The following is a 22,435-nucleotide window of genomic DNA, read 5'->3' as shown; positions in this document are numbered from 1 at the left end:
ACAAGCCCTTACTTTGCCTGAGGACATGAGGATCTGGTTAGCTGATAGACAATGTGCTACTTCAGATGAGTTGTGGAAGAATGGAGGCCTATTCCTAGCAAGCAAGGCATCCCTGCACATAAAAGGGGCCCCCAGTACTGCTCATGGGTCTAAAGGAACCCATGGTGGGCAGCCCAGACTGCCCCAACAGAATCTGCCAGTAGTAGTGGAAGCCACTAGTCCAGGTACATGTCCAGACCTAGGGTTAAATGTTTTGAATGCACCAGTGGGGCCACGTGGCATACAGATGTCCATGGAGGCAAGGTGGGGAACAAAAGGTGAGAGAGCCAGTAAGTGGGGAAGTCAACATGCCAACAGTAGGTTGTCTTGAGACAACTAGGGTACCGAACTACCACAAGAGGTTATATCCTATCATAGTGACTACCAAGAGGCCATTGCTAAAAGAGACACGGCCTCTGACATAACCATTGTGAAGCCTGCAATGGTTACAGAGGAGTACTACTTGTCTAGGCAGTCTACTCCAGTCAGAGCTTTGGGAGGGACCCCATTCCAAATACCTTTGGTTAGGGTTCACCTTGACTGGGAGGGTGAAAAAGGAAGCCAGCAAGTAGGTGTGTTTGAGGATATCCCTGCAGATGTCCTGATAGGGAATGATTTTGATAAGGCAGTACCATGTGTTTGTGCAGTTACATGCAGTCAGGCTTGGAGACAAGCATGTTGGTCTGGTAGCCTGGGGGAGACCCAGACAGACTGCATACTTGCAGCCAGTACTGTTGAGGTGGTTACTTCAGGAAGGGAGCTACTATGTAGCAGTGAGACTGAAGGTGAGCCACAGCTGCTTGTGGGTACTGATGTTCCCTTGGACAGAGTGACTGCAAAGGTAGAGGTGAGTAGTAGTACCCAGGCTGACAGTGGGGCACCACTGTCAGAGGATGCCAGACGTCCTGTGGAAGGGGAGCTGGGAAGGGTTACAAAGAGAGAGTTGAGACAGGCTCAGCTCCCAGACCTTACATTACAAGGCCTGAAGCAGGTAGCTAGTGAGGTGCCTGATTCTCAAGGGAAGGGGGAATCTGTATACTGGGACAAGGGGGTTACTGTATAGGGGTGGACCCCTGAGGGAGGGCTAGAAGGTGAGAGGATATAGCAGTTGGTAGTGCCTAGAACCTACCATCTGGCGCTTCTAGCCATAGCCCATGATATTCCCTTTGAAGGTCAAACTGGCATAAGATGTATAAAATGACATATTATGCAGAATTTCTATTGGCCTGGAATTTTCAGAGATGTAACAGGGTACTGCAGGACCTGTGAGCAGTGCCAAAAGGTAGGCAAGACAGGAGACAAGGTGAGAGTTTCTTTGATGCCTTTGCCTGTGATTGAGGAGCCATTTCAGAGGGCAGCTATGGATATTGTGGGGCCTCTGAGTAACCTAAGTTCCACAGGGCATTGGTAGTAGATTATGTACAATATACCCTGAGGCAGTGGCTTTGTCCTCTATTGAGACAGAAAATGTGGCAAATGCTTTGTTAGAGGTTTTCAGCAGGGTATTTTTCCCAGAAGAAATACTGACTTACAGAGGTGCCAATTTCATGTCAGACCTGCTGGCTTGTCTATGGAAATACTGTGAGGTGAAGCACCTGTAAACCACCCCCTACCATCCCCAGACTAATGGCCTTGTTGAGAGGTTCAACTCTATAATCAAGTTTATGCTATAGGCATTTGCAGACCATTTTAAGAGGGAGTGGGATAAATATTTGTCCCATCTGGTTTTTGCTTACAGAGAGGTTCTCCAGGAATCCAGAGATTTTTCACCCTTTGAGTTGCTGTATGGGCATAGGGTGAGAGGACCTGTAGATTTAACTCGAGATGAGTGGGAGGGTGAGTGTGAATCTCACAAGGAGTCTGTTGTGGTATATGTCCTAAACCTCAGGACAAGGCTCAGGGAACTCATGGGTGTGGCCCAGGAGAACCTGGCAGAATCCCAACAACAGAAAAAGGTATGGTATGACAGGAATGCCCGAGCTAGAGAGTATGCTGAAGGGAAGCAGGTAATGGTTCTCATTCCTGTCAGACACAACAAGCTGCAAGCAGCTTGGGAGGGACCCTACAAGGTGGTAAGAAAGGTAAGTGATGCTAACTACATGGTGGAACTGCTAGGCGGGAGGCAGGAGCAAAAATTGTACCATGCTAACATGATGAAACCTTACAATGATAGGGAGGCCCTTGTGCTGAATATTTACAGTGGATTTCAGGAGGAGTCTGAGGGAGATCTTGTGACTGATCTCCTCAGTGAGGCTCGGACTGACACCTCAGTGGAAGGGGTAGCAATGTCCCAGCAGCTATCTCCTACCCAGGTTTGAGAAATCCAAGCAGTGTTAAAGGAGTTTGGGGACAACACCCACCTAGTGCAGCACCAGGTGGATACTGGACCCCAAAGGCCTATTAGTCAGACCCCTTATAGGGTGCCTGAGAGAGTCAAACAGACTCTGAGGGAGGAGATACAGGAGATGTTGGAACTAGGGGTAAGTCAAGAGTCCAACAGTCCCTGGGCCTCCCCAGTGGTGCTGGTGCCAAAGAAGGATGGCAGCACTGGGTTCTGTGTGGACTACAGGAAATTAAATAGTCACAGAGAGTCAGTTGCTTATCCCATGCCTAGGACAGATGAGGCCCTAGAGCAGCTGGGTGGGGCTAAGTAACTTACCACCATTGATCTTACCAAGGGATACTGGCAGGTGCCCTTGACTCCCAGTGCCTAATGATTACTATTTGTATAATAATATTACAGTTGCACAGTAATAATTGGACACCCTTTGGGAAGGGCCTGTTTAGTAGCTGATATTAGTAGTTGGTGGCAGCTGGTACCAGCTTATAGACTGGCAGGAAGGGGCACAGCTGGAGAACCTGAGCCAGCCTTCCCCAGGAGTGTCTGTGTGCTTGTATGTAACTCATATCTTATAGAGTGTGTGTGTGTGTGTGTGTGTGTGTGTGTGTGTGTGTGTGAGTGTGTGTGTGTGTGTGTGTGTGTGTGTGCGTGCGTGCGTGCGTGTGTGTGTGTGCATGTGTGTGTGTGTGTGTGTGTGTGTGTGTGTGTGTGTGTGTGTGTGTGTGTGTGTGTGTGTGTGTGTGTGTGTGAGTTACTTGTGCAGGGACACAAAGCACTGGTTGGAGAGACAGGGTACTGGAGGTTTTAGCTTTACCACTAGGCTGAGACCTGGACTCTATAGCTGTGACAGTGGGGAGTCTTGTTGGGGATCCGGAGAGAAAGGGAGACACCAGCCCCAGACTGAATGTGATCTCTGTGTGCTCTTAAGGGAAATTTTACTTTACTGTGTGCGTAATTGTTATTCTTCCCAATGTAGACACCCCTCACTGGTGTTAGTGGTGAGGATTGAGGCTCCTTGATTACTGGGCCAGTGTACGGGCATCACACTAACCACAAAAAAAATGTATATACACAGTTAAATCAATCTTCAAGACATGAAATCTAATTCTGTGAAAACAGTTTTTTTGTTTGTCTTTTCAGCTTTTCCTAGTTAGGGGTCGCCACAGCGGAACTCTGGTCCGCTAATGATTAGCAGTAAATTTTTTTATGGTGCCAAGTTGCCAATCTGACGCCCAACCTTCTGCGAAGGCACATCCATTTACGTATGTCTTTCGGAGGCCACTCGACCGCAGGGAGGACATGCAGACTCCACACAGAAGGCACTCCAGCCGAGAATCGAACAGGAGAACCTCTTTCTGTGAGGCAACAACGCTACTGCTGTACCACCGCGGCTTTTCAAATTCTGTGAAAACAGTACAAAAATAAATAAAATGCAGACCACAACTACCCAATAAAAACAGCAATATCATCAAACTGGATCCAAAACTAAAAAAATAAATTAATTAACTAAAGCGCATGACTAAACTGGAAACATAAAATTTGTTAGTTCAGTCCTTAGTAAATACTCTAAAAATTCAGAAAAGGTAAAATATTACTTCAAAACCTGTAACTTCTGCCTGTAGCAAAAATATTTTGAAAACTTCTGTATAAACAAACTTTTAAGCATGCAAACAATTATTGGCTTCTGTCAGAATATCACACTGGCTTCCACAACATCTTCAGTACAACAACACCCCTTGTCACAGCAACCAGTGCTATCAAAGGCAACATAAATAAAGGCTTATAACTCTGAAGTTTTTATTGGTATATGTAGTCTCTTTGAGATAGTCTCTTTTCTCTGTTTCCTAATGACTTGAGCTATGATCACTGACATTTTGATGTCATACCCATTGAAACCCAAAAGCCACAATGAACTTCATTATCACCTCCAAGAAAACAAATGTACTATTTGCCACACTACATACAATATTAAAATAAAGTCTAGGTAACCAGATTTATAACATATCCAAATGCATGTAGCTAGGCCTTACACTTGATCCTAACTTCAATTTTAAACCAAATAATGATAATATTACCAGAAACTACTTAAAAAAACTCATACTTTGCTATAAGATCTCACACATTCTTTAACCACTTCCTTGACAGCAATTGCTAGAAACATTCTTTTAAAATTAGAATATTTCCTTCCACTGATAACCCTACAATCATCTTACAATACTGAAATAATTCAAATTGGTGAAAAAAAGATCTTCAGACTTGTTTTACTAGCTGACGCATGGGCATATCTCTCAACCTTCAAGCATTAAAAATAATAGCACTGTCCTTTAAAAATAGTCATAGCAGAAGGTCTGAAAGAACACTTTCTTATTTTTCAAACTAGAAGGTGTTTATATACTACACCATTTATAGTTAGTGGTAGTGAAGCTTTGCATAGACTTAGTTTATGTATTTAGTAATGTATATAGTCATAAAGAGGTGTGACTTTATGAGGAACATCATACGTCCAGAAGGAGCTAGGCTAAATCTGAAGGCCAAAATCATAGTGTTATACCTGAATCTTAGCAACTGACAAGTATATGGATGGCTCATCATTGCAGCCTACTAAAGAGGTTCATCTGGCTTCCTGTTGCCAACAGAGCTATCTTCCAGTTAGGCAGCTTACTCGCTAAATTAATAAAACTAGGTTAGTCCCCCACCCACTGAAGAGAAAACTTGTCTTTAAAGAACAAAGTCACTCCCTGAGATCCTGTACCTGGCTGTGATTCAAGAGAGTCTTTTCTAGACTTAGCCCAGCCACCTAGAATAGGCTTCCTAATGAGACCCAATCACAACAAACCTAACAGAATTTAAATCAAATTAAGAAAGCTCCTACAAAAAGAAGTTGAATTCAGCTGCTTTAGGGACAATGGCTATGAATCATAGTTCATTTAACAGTTCAGTGCCTAAGTGTTATCTCAGATATACACTGTAAATATTGCATACATTTTATGTATTAATAGATGGAAGAAACCCAGGCTTACTGTTCTCTCCACCTGGTATAAGATGATTAATTTTATTAGGCTCTTCTAACTTTACATTACTATGGTGCACCTGATCACGTCATGTTTTCCAGTGCAGCCAGTTTGTTCATCATTCCTTTCTTTTTGCGCTATTATATTTAAAGTATTAACAATGTAGAATTACACGTCAATCTAACTGCATATATTGTGTAAACTGTATGAATTACTGTTAATGTATAATCTCTATGAATTGTTTATATGGCCTATGTCTTGGCTGAAAAGTGTCAGTGAAACAGACCACCTACCAGGTTATCAAGTGGAAAAAATAAATAAAATAAAGTAAAAACAAAACACCCATGAAACAGCCTGTTTATAAAAACTTCATATCCTGAGTCAACAGAAAAGCTATACATCTAGGTAATTACTGAGTGTCACTGAAATGAAAAAGAATGTGTAAGCCAAATGAAGCCAAGTACGCACGTACACATGTACACATGTACACACATACACACGTACACATGTACACACATGCACACGTACACATGTACAAAAATACACACGTACACACGTACACATGTACACACATACACATGTACACATGTACACACATACACACGTACACATGTACACACGTACACACATACACACGTACACATGTACATGCATACACACGTGCACATGTACACATGTACACATGTACACACATACACACGTACACATGTACACAAATACACATGTACACATGTACACACATACACACATACACATGTGCACACATACACACGTACACACGTACACATGTACACATGTACATACATACACACATGTACACATGTACATACATACACACATGTACACATGTACATACATACACACATGTACACACGTACACATGTACACATGTACACACATACACATGTACACACGTACACGCATACACACGTACACATGTACACACGTACACATGTACACACATACACGTACACATGTACACGTACACATGTACACACGTACACATACACACGTACACATACACACGTACACACGTACACACGTACACACGTACACATACACACGTACACACGTACACACGTACACACGTACACATGTACACACGTACACATACACATGTACACATGTACACATGTACACATACACATGTACACATACACATGTACACATGTACATACATACACACATACACATGTACACATGTACACATGTACACACATACACACGTACACATGTACACACGTACACATGTACACACATACACATGTACACATACACACATACACATGTACACACGTACACACGTACACACACACACACATACACATGTACACAAAATAAAAAATAAACGAAAATATATGGTGACGTGAGGGGTTGATTTGTGTGATGAACAAAATATCTTGTACAGCAGGAAGAAAATACATCGGACAAAAGATTGACACATATTCCTGATATGCACATACACACAGGCATAAAACTAATATACAAATATTACTGAAGATTGATGCGATATAGAAATACGTATGTAGAAAATGAAACAAGTTTAGATAAAATACTAAATTACACTTTTAACATCTTTATTGATTAAGCAAATTAACTAGGACTGGGAGCTCGACTGCATAACAGTTGGGTGTCTTGTTCAGGGGTGTTAACTAGTGCAATAAATGTGGCAAAAATAAAAAAAGTTAACCTATTGTTGAGTGTCTCATCAGGACACGAGAAGCTCTGTTTTCTTTCTAGCTACTTCAGATGAGAGGGGAAGTGCTTAAACTTAGAATCCAGAAGAATTTTTTTCAGGTATATAGAAGCCGGTCAAAGGGAGGATTACTGGATGTGACCCGTGGGAGTTACAGCAGCTCTGTGTGGAAGCTAGCAGTGTGTGCATTTCTTGTTAACTTCAGTTTAAATCCTTGCAGAACAAAAGCAACTTGAACATTGTCAGCTATGTTACTAACCACTAGAGGGTGCCATCTTATCATATATGATTCAGACCGAGCCAGTCCCACCAGACTACAAACCGTTTGCCTGTTAAAAGAGAAGAGTCTCAAATTTGAAATAAGAGCTGTGCTTTAGATAGGGTTGCCACCTTTTCAAATGCCCAAAGTGGGACATTTTTGGTACAAATGGCAGATTGTTCATGCCAAAACATACCCACAGCTAGTACAAGGGACAGAACTTCACTTTTTTGCCTAAATAAAAGCTTATTCTTGTAGCATTTTAGTTGCTTATTCTGTTTCATATAACATTTAGGTGTTTCAGATACAGAATAACTGTTTTATGCAACTATTACATAAAATATAGGAAATCATTTTGTCCTAAAATCTCAGGACATTTGCCATTTTTACAATTTTTTTGTGGGACACAACTGCCCAAAGAGGGACTGTCCCTCACAAAGTGGGACAGGTGATAACCCTAGCTTTGGAAGGTTTTGAACTTTCAAAGTTGCAGTTATCAACTGCATCAGTTTGAAAGTATACCTGGAACACAGATACACTATTAGTTTATTCATTCGATCCAGAATCATTAAGCAGTTCAAGCATGCAGTATTTTTTGGATATATGATCCACTAATCTTATCTGTGGCTGTTTAGTTCTTATCTAATTATTTTTTTTTGTTTCGTTTTCATTTTTTCTGCTAGTAAGTGTCATGATAATGTTTCTCATTTGTTACAGTCTCTAAAAGACACCCATACCTGCTGTTTTGGTGGTGTAGAGTGTTGAAGCTCTGACTACAGCTCAGCTGACCCGGATTTCATTAGCAGTTCAGGTGACTGACAGAGCAGCAGGGAGGAATGGACATTAGTGGTTCAATGGGCATCTCCTGTGAGGATTCCTGGTGGAGGCTAGGGATCTCACAATTAGGAGAAGTGGTCCAGAGAATGGATAGGCTGATTAACATGTTTGAGATGCTACTACAGATGTGGGGAGATATGCTACACACCCCATTTGCATGTCTGCCCTCTGGATGTTGCCCTGGGGACCATGAGAGGGAGGAGGTACCAGGAGTAGGTCCTTCCACATGTTCAGACCACAAACAAAAGGCATGAAAACTAAAGGAGGTGGTGTATCAATATTCATTAAAGATAACTGCACCTCCAGATTGATTAAACTGTATGATTGATTAAACTGTATGATTCCCTGGAGATACTATTGAAGTCATTGCCAGCTACAGGACCCCCTCCATGAATCAGGACACCCACTCTGCCAATTTGGATGTACCTGAGTCTATCAAGATACATCCAAACACCATGATTTTGGGCGGCTTTAACTACCCATCCATTATCTGGGTAAATTACTCGCTCAAACTCACTTGCCCAAAGGTTCCTCGACTTTGTTAACTCCAGTGCCCTGGACCAGCTGGTTAACACCCTAACAAGGGGTGCCAACATCCTGGATCTGGTGCTTACCAATACGGGGGAAAACTGTAACACCCCTACTGTGAGGTCTTCCCTGGTGCGATCTGACCACAAATCAGTCTCATTTGAAGTAACTATCACACCTCATCCCCCCCACCTCAGCAGCAACTAAACTAAAAAGAACTTCTCCAAAGCAGATTATAACCTTTTACAGGATGGTATAAATAGCTTTACTGCACTTCCCCCTCAGATGGAAGTGGCAACTATGCTAAGTTCTACACCAATGCTTTATACAAACACCTGTACATTATACATGCATTGATTCGGCCATACCTGATATGATCAAAGCAGCCTCCTCAAGGAAGAGCAAACATGCCTGGTGAACAACTGCCATTAACAGACTTTACAATAAGAGGAAGAAATTGCTGTCTAAGAGTAAGAGGGAGTGAGCCCTAAATTGGAAACACTCCCTCCTCAGCTTAAACAAGCAAATAAGACTTCTTGTGAAGTCCTCCAAAGCAAACTATGAATCTAAATTAGCTTCCTCAACTAGGGACAACCATAAGGTGTTCTTTAGTTACATCCGTAACCTAAAAAAAAAGGCCCAGATTTGTGCTGAACTAGTAGTTAATGATACTACATATACTGAGCCTGTGGACATAGCTAACTTGTTGGCCAACAGGGTCTGTGAAACCTTGTCCCTGCCACACGTACCCCATGACATCCCTGCCACCTGTCTCCTACCTTGTATTTCTAAAGAACAGGTCATAAACACCCTCTCTAAGCCGAAAACACAGCATCTATGGTACCTGATAACATTCCAGGCTTTGTCCTAAATGGGCTCCAACAAGAATTAGCAACACCATTGGGTACTATTTTCAATCATAGTCTAAGCACCAACTTCAGCCCAGCTAAATGGAAAATGACCACCGTTATTCCCTTGCACAAAGTTGGTGCTTCTACTGACCTCAGGAACTATAGACCTATTAATGAAAAAAAAACAAAAAAAAAACAGGGTAAAACAGGAAGCCAACAGCAGTAATTTTTATTCTCCTGGTACCTCGGCCTTTCGCCTTCAAGGGATAGCTAAACTGCACAAACGTCATTCCTTAAATAGTCACAATCTAATTAAATAATTAAACAATTAACAATTAAATACATTATTGCTACAAAATCCTTTTTAACATTATTAAACTTTTTAAAACATTTTTATGCACATAAATAAGTCAATCCACTTATAATAACCTCTCCCACCAACCCCACCACCAAACTCCACAATAAAATCACCATTTTTATTCAAAAATTCAACAGCAATTCTTGATTAAGTCCCTTGGGGAAGAGGGTGTCATAACTGATAATAAATATAGATGTATTAGCCTGACTAGCTTTATCTGCAAGGCCATGGAGTGAATCATCATGGACCTTATCAGCAAACCTGCAGGTAATCCCCAAACACGTGACCCTACTCAGTTTGGATTTGTCAAAGGGGTATCATGCCTGTTAAACGTGGTGGACTTCTTCAAGACAGTCACCAAGGCCATGAATGAAGGGAAATCTGTGCATACAGCCTACCTAGACTTAGCCAAGGCTTTTGACACTATTCCCCACTCAGGCATCATTGACAAACTCACCCAGCTAGGTATCACTCCTTATATCATTATATGGGTCACTAACTGGCTCACTGATAGAACTCATATAGTCAAAATAGGGGAATCCACATCCAACAGAAAACCTGCAACAGTGGTGTTCCACAGGGATCAGTCCTGGGACCTCTACTATTTGGAATAAATTTCTCCAAAGTACAAGCAAAAACTAAAGGTCTGTGGCTGACAAAGATTGCTGATGACTGCAAACTGGGAGCGGTCACAGAATTTCCAAATGATGTCAACATCCTATAAGAAGGTCTTACACAACCAAATGGTTGGTGCCAAAGTCATGGCCTTAAACTCAATGCAAAAAAAAAGTATTATCATCCCTTTTGGTAAGAGCAATGTTTCTGCTACCATATCAATATCAACACCCTAAGTACGCACTCAGTGGTGAGAGACCTGGGCACACAGGTTGACAGCAACCTTACCTTTGATCACCATGTCTCCATAGTGGTAATAAGGGCATTCTATTTTTATATCATAAGTAAGGGCATTGCCTCCAGAAAAAAAAAAGAACTTATAACCTCCCTGTACTCTTTCCTCATCAGGCCAATAATTGAGTACAATGTCCTTTTTGGTATGTACCTTTCCAAGCACCTGCACCAATTGGAGAAACTACAAATGTTCCTCACAAGGAAAATTCAAGGTCTTTAGTACCTACCTTATGAGGATCATCTAAAATCACTGTCACTTTATTCTGTTTCATACAGACTACCCAGAGGCGATCTGTGTCTTGCATATAAGGCAGTCTTTGACCCTGCTTTATTGGAAATGCTGCATATCTGTAAGTCAAATGGTACATGGGTTACTCGCTGTAATGGCCTTAACCTGGTATGTGACGTTAATAGAACCTGCTGGATTGACAGATTTGTCTCCCAGAGGTTACCACACCTTTGGAATAGACTCCCACTTCATGTCAAACAGAGCACCTCATTGGCCCTCTTCAAATGCAGTCTAGATAATTGGATGGGTAACTGTAAATTCACTCCAGGTGTTCTACCTGTGTCCTTGTTGGACAGGGGAAATAGGTGTTGATCATGGAAATAAGGGTAGTACTTGGCTAGGCGTGTAAGGTCCTTAGGGCCATTAGCCTAGTAACTTCCTATGATCCTATAAAATAAACCCCCCAGCAGAAGTGGACAGCTGAGAACTCGAGGATGCTAAGATCTGCACTGGCCCCAGCCCTATATGAGATAGTCCAGCAGGTTAGGAGGTGGCTGGTAGATGCAGCGATGGATATGGGACTCTTGTTAGACAGTGCAGAGTACAGAAAAAAATCTTTCCCCACCCCCCCAAAAAAGACACCTAATTTTGCTTTCCTGAAAATGCACCTCCTACACTAAACATAATCCCCCCAATCAAGAAGGATACTTCACTGTGTTATAGGAAACCACATTTATGTAGATTAATAGTCAGAAAATTAGGATCAGAAAGACTCATTTATCCTACATTTGCTTATTTTAATTCAATGTTACTTAATTTCTTTCAGAGTGGGTAGGTTAATTTTTAGGTTTCTTTTCAACTATGACATAATTACGACTGAAAACAAAACAATACAAACAATGAATACAGAAACAGATAGTGGCAAGGTGATAAAGGAAATATTCAGTTACAGTGAAATTTTGATAAATGTATTATTTGTGAGGAAATGAGCAAACGAATGAAATGTTACAAACCAAAAACAGTACAATAAGTGGGAGTTAAAATAAAACAGTACAATAAGTGGGAGTTAAAATAAAACAGTACAATAAGTGGGAGTTAAAACAGTACAATAAGTGGGAGTTAAAATAAAACAGTACAATAAGTGGGAGTTAAAATAAAACAGTACAGTAAGTGGGAGTTAAAATAAAACAGTACAGTAAGTGGGAGTTAAAATAAAACAGTACAGTAAGTGGGAGTTAAAATAAAACAGTACAGTAAGTGGGAGTTAAAATAAAACAGTACAGTAAGTGGGAGTTAAAATAAAACAGTACAATAAGTGGGAGTTAAAATAAAACAGTACAATAAGTGGGAGTTAAATCAGCTGATATAAAACCTGTACAGAAGAGACAGGAAAACTGATGTCAGGAATGAATGTTTCAGTTAGGGATTGCACACAACATTATCTCATTAGGTTATTGCTTAAGGCTTCTGTATTACAGCTCCAGGGCTTAAGGTTCAGTCCTGACTTCTGACCACTCTTTATGAGGAGTCTGCTTGGTCTCTCTTTCTTCATAGCTTTTCTCAGAGAAGTGTAATTTCCTTTCCTCACATGCTGTGCCTTGGGTACTGTGGGTCCCTCGCTTTATCTGCTCTTTCTTGATCCAAGATGTCCATTTCATAGTTTCTCCACTGTCATGTCTCGCTCTTTGATTCTTTCTTTTCATCCCAGCTTCAACTTCTCCAACACATAAACCTTTTCCAGTATGGGAAGCCTTGCAACGCCTTCGCCCCACAGACCTAATCTGAATAAATGTCCGATTCTTATCCAAGCACCCACCAAACAGAAAAGAAACAACACAACACTGGGAACGATATTTTTCTTAAACTCCTTCCCTTACTTGCTTCTAGCTTCTACAGAAGAACCATGCCAAATTCAAAAACAAGACCTTCAGTGGGTATATTGCCTTTTTCAAAACACTTGCCATGTTTACCACACAGCAAGTTACGCTTTTAAAGTAAAATATTTCTTACAGATTCATGTTTTCATTTTTTACACTGCAGAACTGCGAACTCACTTGCATCTCTCCTGTTTCACACAACCATTTAACTTTAAAATGCACACAATAAATCTGTACTATATGACATCAGTAACGTATGTAGGTGAAACAGCAACAGCCAAATCTGAAGTTATTAAGTAAAGATTACTTAGTACTGCAAAATAAATTACATGCTTCATTAATAAAAGTGTTCAAACTATGGAACATACATCCGGCTTGAGTCTTTTGCAGAGACAGTGCAACTATTAAAGAAAATAATAATAATAATAATAATAATAATAATAATGTTGTTGTATCTTTCGGCTTTTCCCGGTTAGGGGTCGCCACAGTGGAACTCAGGTCTGCTAATAATTGGCAGTAGATTTTTATGTACCGAGTTGCCAGCCCTGTCGCACAACCTTCAATGAAGGAATGCCCATTCACACATGTCTCCACACAGAAGACGCTTTAGCTGAGAATCGAACAGGACATCTTACTGTGAGGCGACAATGCTACCGCAGCACCATCACCGTAATAATAATAATAATAATAATAATAACAATAATAATAGTAATAATAGTAATAACAACAACAACAATACTACTACTACTACTACTACTAATAATAATAACAATAATACTAATAACAATAATAATAATAGTAATAATAGTAATAATAATAACAACAACAATAATAATACTACTACTACTACTACTAATAATAATAACAATAATAATAATAACAATAATAATAGTAATAATAGTAATAATAATAACAATAATAATAATAACAACAATAATAATAATAATAATACTACTACTACTAATAATAATAATAACAATAATAATAATAGTAATAATAATAACAATAATAATAATAAAAATAATAATAATAATAGCAACAAAAATAATACTACCATTAATAATAATAATAATAATAATAATAATAATAATAATAATAACAACAATAATAATAATGTTTGTTTGCGTCTTTCTGCTTTTCCCGGTTAGGGGTTGCCACAGCGGAACTCTGGTCCGCTAATGATTGGCAGTTGATTTTTACATACCGAGTTACCAGCCCTGACGCACAACCTTCAACAAAAGTATACCCATTCATGCATATCTCCACGCAGAAGATGCTCTAGCTGAGAATCGAACCAGACAGCATCTTACTGTGAGGCGACAATGCTACCGCAGCACCACCACCGCGGATAACAACAACAATAATAATACTAATAATAATAATAATAATAATAATAATAATAAAATAATAATAATAACAATAATAATAATAACAACAATAATACCAATAATAATAATAATAACAACAACAACAACAACAATAATAATAATAATAAAGTATTAACTGTCATACCACCGATTAAGTTCTTGCTGGCCTTGTTTTGTGCCCTAATCTAGAAGATTTCCATGCTCAGCCTTTATCCCTAGAGGGGATGAATGTGCCTTTATGGCAATGAGTGGTGCTCTGGGGCCTGACATCAGTGGGTGAGACTATAAAAATGTAAGGAATTAGTAATCCTTGCTCTCATAAAACCCTCCTGTGGATAACTGTTGTAGAAAAAACTAAAAATGTAAAAGGTAGATTTGGTGGGAAATACCAAATAAGTAAAGATGCAGATTTGTTTGGAACACTACCTGGGTATCATGAGTTTTAGAAGTTATAAAAAATAACTGACCTCATCATCACCGACAACGATCCTCAGTAACAAAAAATGAGAAAACATTTTTTTTTCTAATTTTTTTTTTTTTGTTACTGAGGATCGCTTGTCTGTGATGAATAAAGGCTTGTTGGTTTGGAACACTACTTGGGTTTCATGATTTTTGGGAATTATTGTGACTGAGCTCATCAATGAAGTTTTAAGGCTACTAGTTTTTTTTGTTTTTTTCTATATCTGTAAGATGCAAACATATTATATATTAATTTATAATCAAAGCCTAACACTTTAGCCCTCATAACTGGGAGATACAGTTTCACTTGGGATTAGAAACATCTGCTTCCTGTTGATAACTGTGACATGATACCACACTGTGACGGTTCGATAACTGTGACACGATACCACACTATGACGGTTGGGTTATTCCCATAAAGGTAGTGTAAGTAAAGATGCAAGATTATTTCACACCCAGATCTTCTTCCCATTGTTATTGGGTGACCCAGAAGGAACCTTCCATGTCATTCACTAATGAGGTGCATACATCTCCCACCTAAGAAGCAGAAATAGAGGTCACCATTGAGCCCTCTGGGTTACCGTCCATAGAATGAGTTTCATCACTTTACAGAGAGGCAGGCCCATGGGCTTCCAGCACTGTGACCAGAGCACAGTGTGGGGAATGTTGATTTCTCCACATCTGATCCCCCAGAACAAATTTAAATGAAATGGAGAAAAATAAATCAACAAAACCACAAATGGTGGCCTAATTGTAGACAACTAAATTGAGACTTAGTGTTCTGATGAAGGTTGGAATTAAGGTTAGTTAGGCACACATTTATTTTATCTGGTAGGCTTTCAGCAGCCAGCTACTCATACAATCTGATGCAATATTTGAGGGACTATACCAAAAATATTTACATTAAAAAAAATAACTTTATAATTTATTTTTATTCCATGCACCATTTTTCATTGTTTTATAGTCTTTTATCACAAATACGCAAATACAAATGTCACCACCTGCCATATTAAAAATGCAGTTTATAAATAATATAAACAAGATTAAATGCAGGTTCTTTCAGGTAAAGCAGTGTTGGACTGCTGAGGCCAGCTGTCTTATAAAAAGTTTAGTTTATGACATAAAAACAAAATTAAATGCAGGTTCTTTCAAGTAAAACAAAGTCCTGTGATTGAAAGGCAGAGCAAGTACCTTTAACTCAGCCTGATATAGCTTGGAAAAAGTCTGTAATCACTCTTTGAATTCCTCTGCTAAGAACAATTTCAAGGTTCTCTTTCCAGGTCTTCCTTCACTGTGGTTGATGTTTGAGCTTCCTTCATCCCACTTTTTGTATTACATTCAGTAACTGATTAAACAAATTTGTTCTCACTAAGATATTTAGGTATCTTTCTAATTTTAAATAAACAAGTATAACTTAACAATATCACTAGTCATTTAAAGCCTACTTACAATGAGTTGTTTATAACACTGCTATAAACATTATTTATGGTGACCTGCTTATAACACTGCTATAAACATTACGTACACAAGTTCTTATACAAGTTTGGGTCACCTCTACTTTTCCAAATAGTGAGAACTTGAGAAAAACTATACTATGCTATGCACAAATATGCACATATATTCAGACACACATATATTTGTAAATTTATGGGAAGACCTGTTTAGAAGAAAATACATTTGAAGATTAGTTTGTAAAATCTTTACAAATCATTTTGCTAACTTCTTATATGTCAAAAGGGATGTCAGCACGTCTGTTATTTGGATCACAGGTCATCTGCACTAAACTAAATAAGTATCTGTGAGTTCTAACACACACTGTTAGGGCTCCATGTATGGCTCAACAAAGTTTTAAATATGTTCACTTAAACACTGAACACTTAACCATCTATGACAACATTCACTGTTTAGTGCTCATTGTGCAGACGTTAACCATGTTGGTATAAAAATCAACAACATCAAACAATCTGAGCCCCAAAATATGTAAATGTCTTGTGAAATGACATTCTAAAATATTAAGAAAGAAGAAGAATTAGCTGAAACTATTAGGGACAATAACAATAAACCCCATATGCGTATGTGCGCGTGTGTTTATGTGTGCATAAAAAACAAATATTATGACCACATACAATGATACAATTTTATTTGGTTGTATTTATTTCTATATTTATTTCAGCCATAATATCTCATTGTTATCGCAGAAGGGCATACATAAGATTTCATAGGCTCATAGGTTAATAGGAGGTTACTAGGCTAATGGCCCTATGGCCTTTACAAGCCTAACTGTGTAAAAACCCGAGTACCCTTATTGACCACAATTAGATGGTCATTGTTAGTAGAGAAATTCTGTGATTAGCACCGACTGCCCCTTTCCATGAGGGACATAGGTGCCATCCCCAGGATGAATTTATGGTCACCTATCCAGTTGTCAAGGTTGCGCTTGAATAGGGTCATTAAGGAACTCTGCTTCACTTGGAGTGGGAGCTTATTCCAGGGGAGAGGTAATTGCTAGGAGATACATCTGTCTCTCCAGCATGTTCTATTAATGTCACAGGCTAGGATGAGATTCCTGGAGTGAGTTATTCTTATCCGATTTGATTGGCGGATGTGCAGAAATTCCATTAGGGCAAGGTCCAGTACTGCTCTGTAAGCCAGGCATAGGTCGCCTCTCAGCAGCCTATATGACACAGAGCACAGTGACAGGCTTTTAGTCTTTCAATGTATGTCCTGTTTTGGAGGCCCTGGATTCTCTTGGTGAGAAACCTCTGAAGTCTCTCCAGCTGCTGCAGGTGTCTGTTGAGGTACTTACAGAAAGGAGCATTGTACTCTATTATTGGTCTGATAAGGGTGGAGTACAGAAGAGTTATAACATCCTTAGTCTTGGATGTGATGCCCCTATTTATGAGATGCATGATGTAGAATGGTTTCCTTACCACTATGGACACATGATATACCCTCTGTAGTCTTGGATGTGATGCCCTTATTTATGAGATGCACAATGTAGAAGGCTTTCCTTACCACTGTGGACACATGATATAACCTCCTTAGTCTTGGATGGGATGCCCCTTTTTATGAGATGCACAGTGTAGAAGGCTTTCCTTACCACTGTGGACACATGATATAACCTCCGTAGTCTTGGATGTGATGCCCTTATTTATGAGATGCACAATGTAGAAGGCTTTCCTTACCACTGTGGACACATGATATAACCTCCTTAGTCTTGGATGGGATGCCCCTATTTATGAGATGCACATTGTAGAAGGCTTTCCTTACCACTGTAGACACATGATATAATCTCCTTAGTCTTGAATGTGATGCCCTTGTTTATGAGATGCACAATGTAGAAGGCTTTCCTTACCACTGTGGACACATGATATAACCTCCTTAGTCTTGGATATGATGCCCTTATTTATGATATGCGTGATGTAGAAGGCTTTCCTTACCACTGTGGACACATGATATAACCTCCTTAGTCTTTATTTATGAGATGCACAATGTAGATGGCTTTCCTTACCACTGTGGACACATGATATAACCTCCTTAGACTTGGATGTGATGCCCCTATTTATGAGATGCACAATGTAGAAGGCTTTCCTTACCACTGTGGACACATGATATTACCTCCTTAGTCTTTATTTATGAGATGCACAATGTAGATGGCTTTCCTTACCACTGTGGACACATGATATAACCTCCTTAGACTTGGATGTGATGCCCTTATTTATGAGATGCACAATGTAGAAGGCTTTCCTTACCACTGTGGACACATGATATAACCTCCTTAGACTTGGATGGGATGCCCTTATTTATGAGATGCACAATGTAGAAGGCTTTCCTTACCACTGTGGACACATGATATAACCTCCTTAGACTTGGATGTGATGCCCTTATTTATGAGATGCACAATGTAGAAGGCTTTCCTTACCACTGTGGACACATGATATAACCTCCTTAGTCTTGGATGTGATGCCTCTGTTTACAAGATGCACAGTGTAGAATGGTTTCCTTATACATGGTGATTGAAGTTTAGATTGCCATCAACCTGTGTTCCCAAGTCTCACACCACTGAGTTTCAGCTTAGAGGGGTGCTACCTACATCATCATTAGCAGGGGCTACTTCTTTGCCAAAGGGGATAATGAGGCATTTTTGTGTTTTACTCCGTGAGTTTGGCACCAAACATTTGTCTGTGTCAGCCCTTTCTGTAATATGTTAACATCACTGGGGGACTCTATGACTGCTCCCAGCTTACAGTCGTCTGCAAACTTGGTAACCCACAGGCCAGCTACCTTTGCCTGGATTTAGAAAAATAGATTCCAAATAGTAGAGGTCCCAGCACAGAGCCTTGCAGTACTTCACTGGTAACTGGTCCGTTGGTGGAAGATACTCTACTCTGTGCTTAAAAAAAAAAAACAAAAAAACTTAAGTTTAGCAGTAAGATGAAATACGGAACAACTGAAAGAACCTGTAAATGATAATTACAAAAAGAACTAAATATTTAAAATCATGTGCAGCACATAAGAATACAGTCATTTGCCTGTAAAGCATATTAGCTTTAAACCCCATTTTTAGGGTGGACTGAGCCATTTCATGCAGTTTGAAAGTACATTTGAAGATGCAAACAGATTCAGAAGAATAAAGCAGTTTCCACCTGGGAGTACTCTGTTTTGTTAAACCTGGAGAATAATGTAAATATTCACTTGGGCGGCAGATCTATTACAATAAAGTTCAAATTTAAATTATCCTAGACATACCATACGTACTTTGGCTTGTGTGTGTGTGTGTGTGTGTGTGTGTGTGTGTATGTTTACTGTAGGTATAAGTACAAAAATCCATAACAAGAAATAATCTCGATTTACTGATTTTAAAGGTTTTGAGTGAAACTTGGTGGACATTAACTAAAATTGCCGACTTATTATTTTAAGAATGCTCCGCACACAAAAATTATGAAACTGACATTTTTTGAGATATGCATTAGCATATGCCTTTGCAGGATGGCCAAAAATGCTGCAAAGAGTATAACCGTACACTATTTGAAGGCGCAATGCTATGGTTCCCAGAGGGAAGTGATGTGTTACAGGGAAGCACAAGCAGGTCACACACGATAAGAACAGACAGGAGTCGGCAGGGTGCTGCAAGAATGGCAGTTTGCTTAGGAATGATAGGGTAGGGCGAAAAAGAAGAAAGGGGTATGAAAGGGGTATTGGAGACGGTTTGTACAGTGACAGGTAGAACAGTATAGAAAAACAGTTATGGGGACTTAGCATGGAGACAAATGGATGGTAGACAGTGATGGGGACAGTTGGACAAAGCATAGGGTATGAAGTGAAACACAATCAGAATGGTGTGCACATTGCTGGGGACAGCATGGAATTTGAGCAGGGGTATCTCATCTCTTCTTGGCCTAGAGAGGCATTACAGTGGGCCAATCGTAGGAGCTGCATACTCCCTTTTGGGCCAGTGGTGGGTGCTAGCCAGTCAAGTAAATCCAAAGTCTGCTGCAGCAGGGCAATCATCTGGACCATATATCTTCTAACAGCACTGTCCACTACAGCCTCTGCAACCTACTGTTGCTGGCTGGGCCACTTCAGGCAATACGAATGGGCTATCTGCTGGTGAGAAGCCAAAACCCAGCCTCCACCCTGATGAGGCTCTCTTACCATCACGAAGGTCAGCCACAGCCTCAGCTGGGTCAGAACACAGAGGAGGTACTTGATGAGCAAATTTTTCATTTGGACTTCTAGTGAGGAGACACACTAGGAAGTTAGCCATAAGTCAGTCTATCTGGACATTGGACTGCACATATTTAAAAGATGTTAGGAAAACTAACCATGACCTGTTTGTGATGCTTTGCTCATGCTGAAAGAGAAAAGGCACATCTGAGAAATATGGCAAGTGTAAGATAAGATGCTATAATAACAGATATGATCTTATATAGCTGTCCCAATAGCTATGTGACAGTCAGCAAGTGCATGTCTCCCCTGCATTTAAACTAACATAATAGATAAGTTATGCACAATCTACAGAAGGAAACACACCAAGCAGTGTGCAGTTACCATGAGCTGATGCAGTGTAACCACACTACAGAACAGGACTCATCAGAAACCATGTGAAATGCAGTGGGCATATTGCACTCTGTCACTGCCACCTGATATGGAAAATACAAACAGCTGCAAGAACTTATTTCTGAAAAAGATCTTGACAAAAACTTGCCAGAATAACAGTCCCAAGCCTAAAGCAGAATAAAAGAGAAAAAGCTGAGGTATGTTCTTGTTATTGTTTATTTATTCATTTGATCATAATCAGAAATATGATGAGTATGCACTTAATAAGGTGGTTGTAACTGGTGGGCATGTGTGTATGTGTATGTGTGTGCATATATGTCTGTCTGATTGCAATGAGTAGCACTGTATGTGTGTGACAGGAATGAGCTGAAATATTATTGTGGCTACTTATTTATTTACTTATTCATTTGATCACAGACGGAGGAGTATACTATCAATAAAATGTCTCTAATTTGTGAGCTCATGTGAATAGGGAAATTACTGTAAATATATTATTATATACATATACATATATATATATATATATATATATATATATATATATATATACACTGACTAGCTATCCCTGAGTGTTTCTCCACTCTCTCATAGGTGTAAATTCTGCCTCTCTTTCATAAAGTAACTCTTTATTTAGCCCTAGGATGATAACTAAATCCATTAACTCATCCTTTACTAACTCTGATTCCTTTCCTATCTTTCCTTCTCTTCCTTTCTTACTTTATCCTCAGTCTTTTCATTATGCTTTATAATTATGTTACTTTGTAAAATGTACTATGCTTTCCCCATGACATACTATGTGGGATCCTATATCTCACTCGTGTAAGACTATTGTGTTATTAATTTCCCAATTTCCTAAAAAAAAAAAAATGTTCATAGGTTCATAGGTTCATAGGTTCATACTAGGCTATCTGCCCGAGGGCATTTATAAGCCTAGCCCATAGTTTTGTGGCTTACGCCACCCCTTTAGTTTGGAGAAACTATGCCCATTATTTTGCTGTGCCTCTGTCGAGCAGTGACACTGAGGTAACCCCTGGGGTGTATCTGCGATCTCCCATCCATTGGTCAAGATTCCTCTTGAACAAGGCCAGCAAGGTGCTCTGCCTCACATAAACCGGGATTTTGTTCCACAGCATAGGGAGTCTTTGGGTGATGAATCTATCCCTCCAGCACGTCCTATTAATAACCGTGTCGAGGTTTAAGTCTCCTGCCCTTGTGGCTCTGAGGGATCTAGATTTTTTGAGATGAAGCATGTTCATCAAATCTGGGTTTGACATGGCCTTGTATGTCAGGCATAGGTCACCTCTGAGCAAGCGGTAAGCAACTGAATATAACTGGAGTTCTTTCAGTCGGGCAGCATAAGACAGATTGAGACCCTTTATCCTTTTGGTGAGGAACTTTTGTGGCTTCTCCAGCTGCTGCAAGTGTCGGGTCAGATACATTCCGAATGGGGCATTGTACTCGATCATTGGTCTGATGAGTGATGAGTATAGGGAGACTATGACTTCCCTTGATCTAGATGTGAATCCCTTCATGATAAGGTGGGCAATGTAGAAGGTCTTCCTAACTACTTTAGCAATATGAGTGTCGAATGAAAGGCTACTGTCAACCTGGGTT

Source organism: Protopterus annectens, chromosome 12.part0 (assembly GCF_019279795.1).
Source record: "Protopterus annectens isolate FY-2018-M chromosome 12.part0, PAN1.0, whole genome shotgun sequence".
Classification (NCBI taxonomy): domain Eukaryota; kingdom Metazoa; phylum Chordata; order Ceratodontiformes; family Protopteridae; genus Protopterus; species Protopterus annectens.
The sequence above is the reverse complement of the archived record's forward strand: the minus strand, read 5'-3'. Positions refer to the sequence as shown.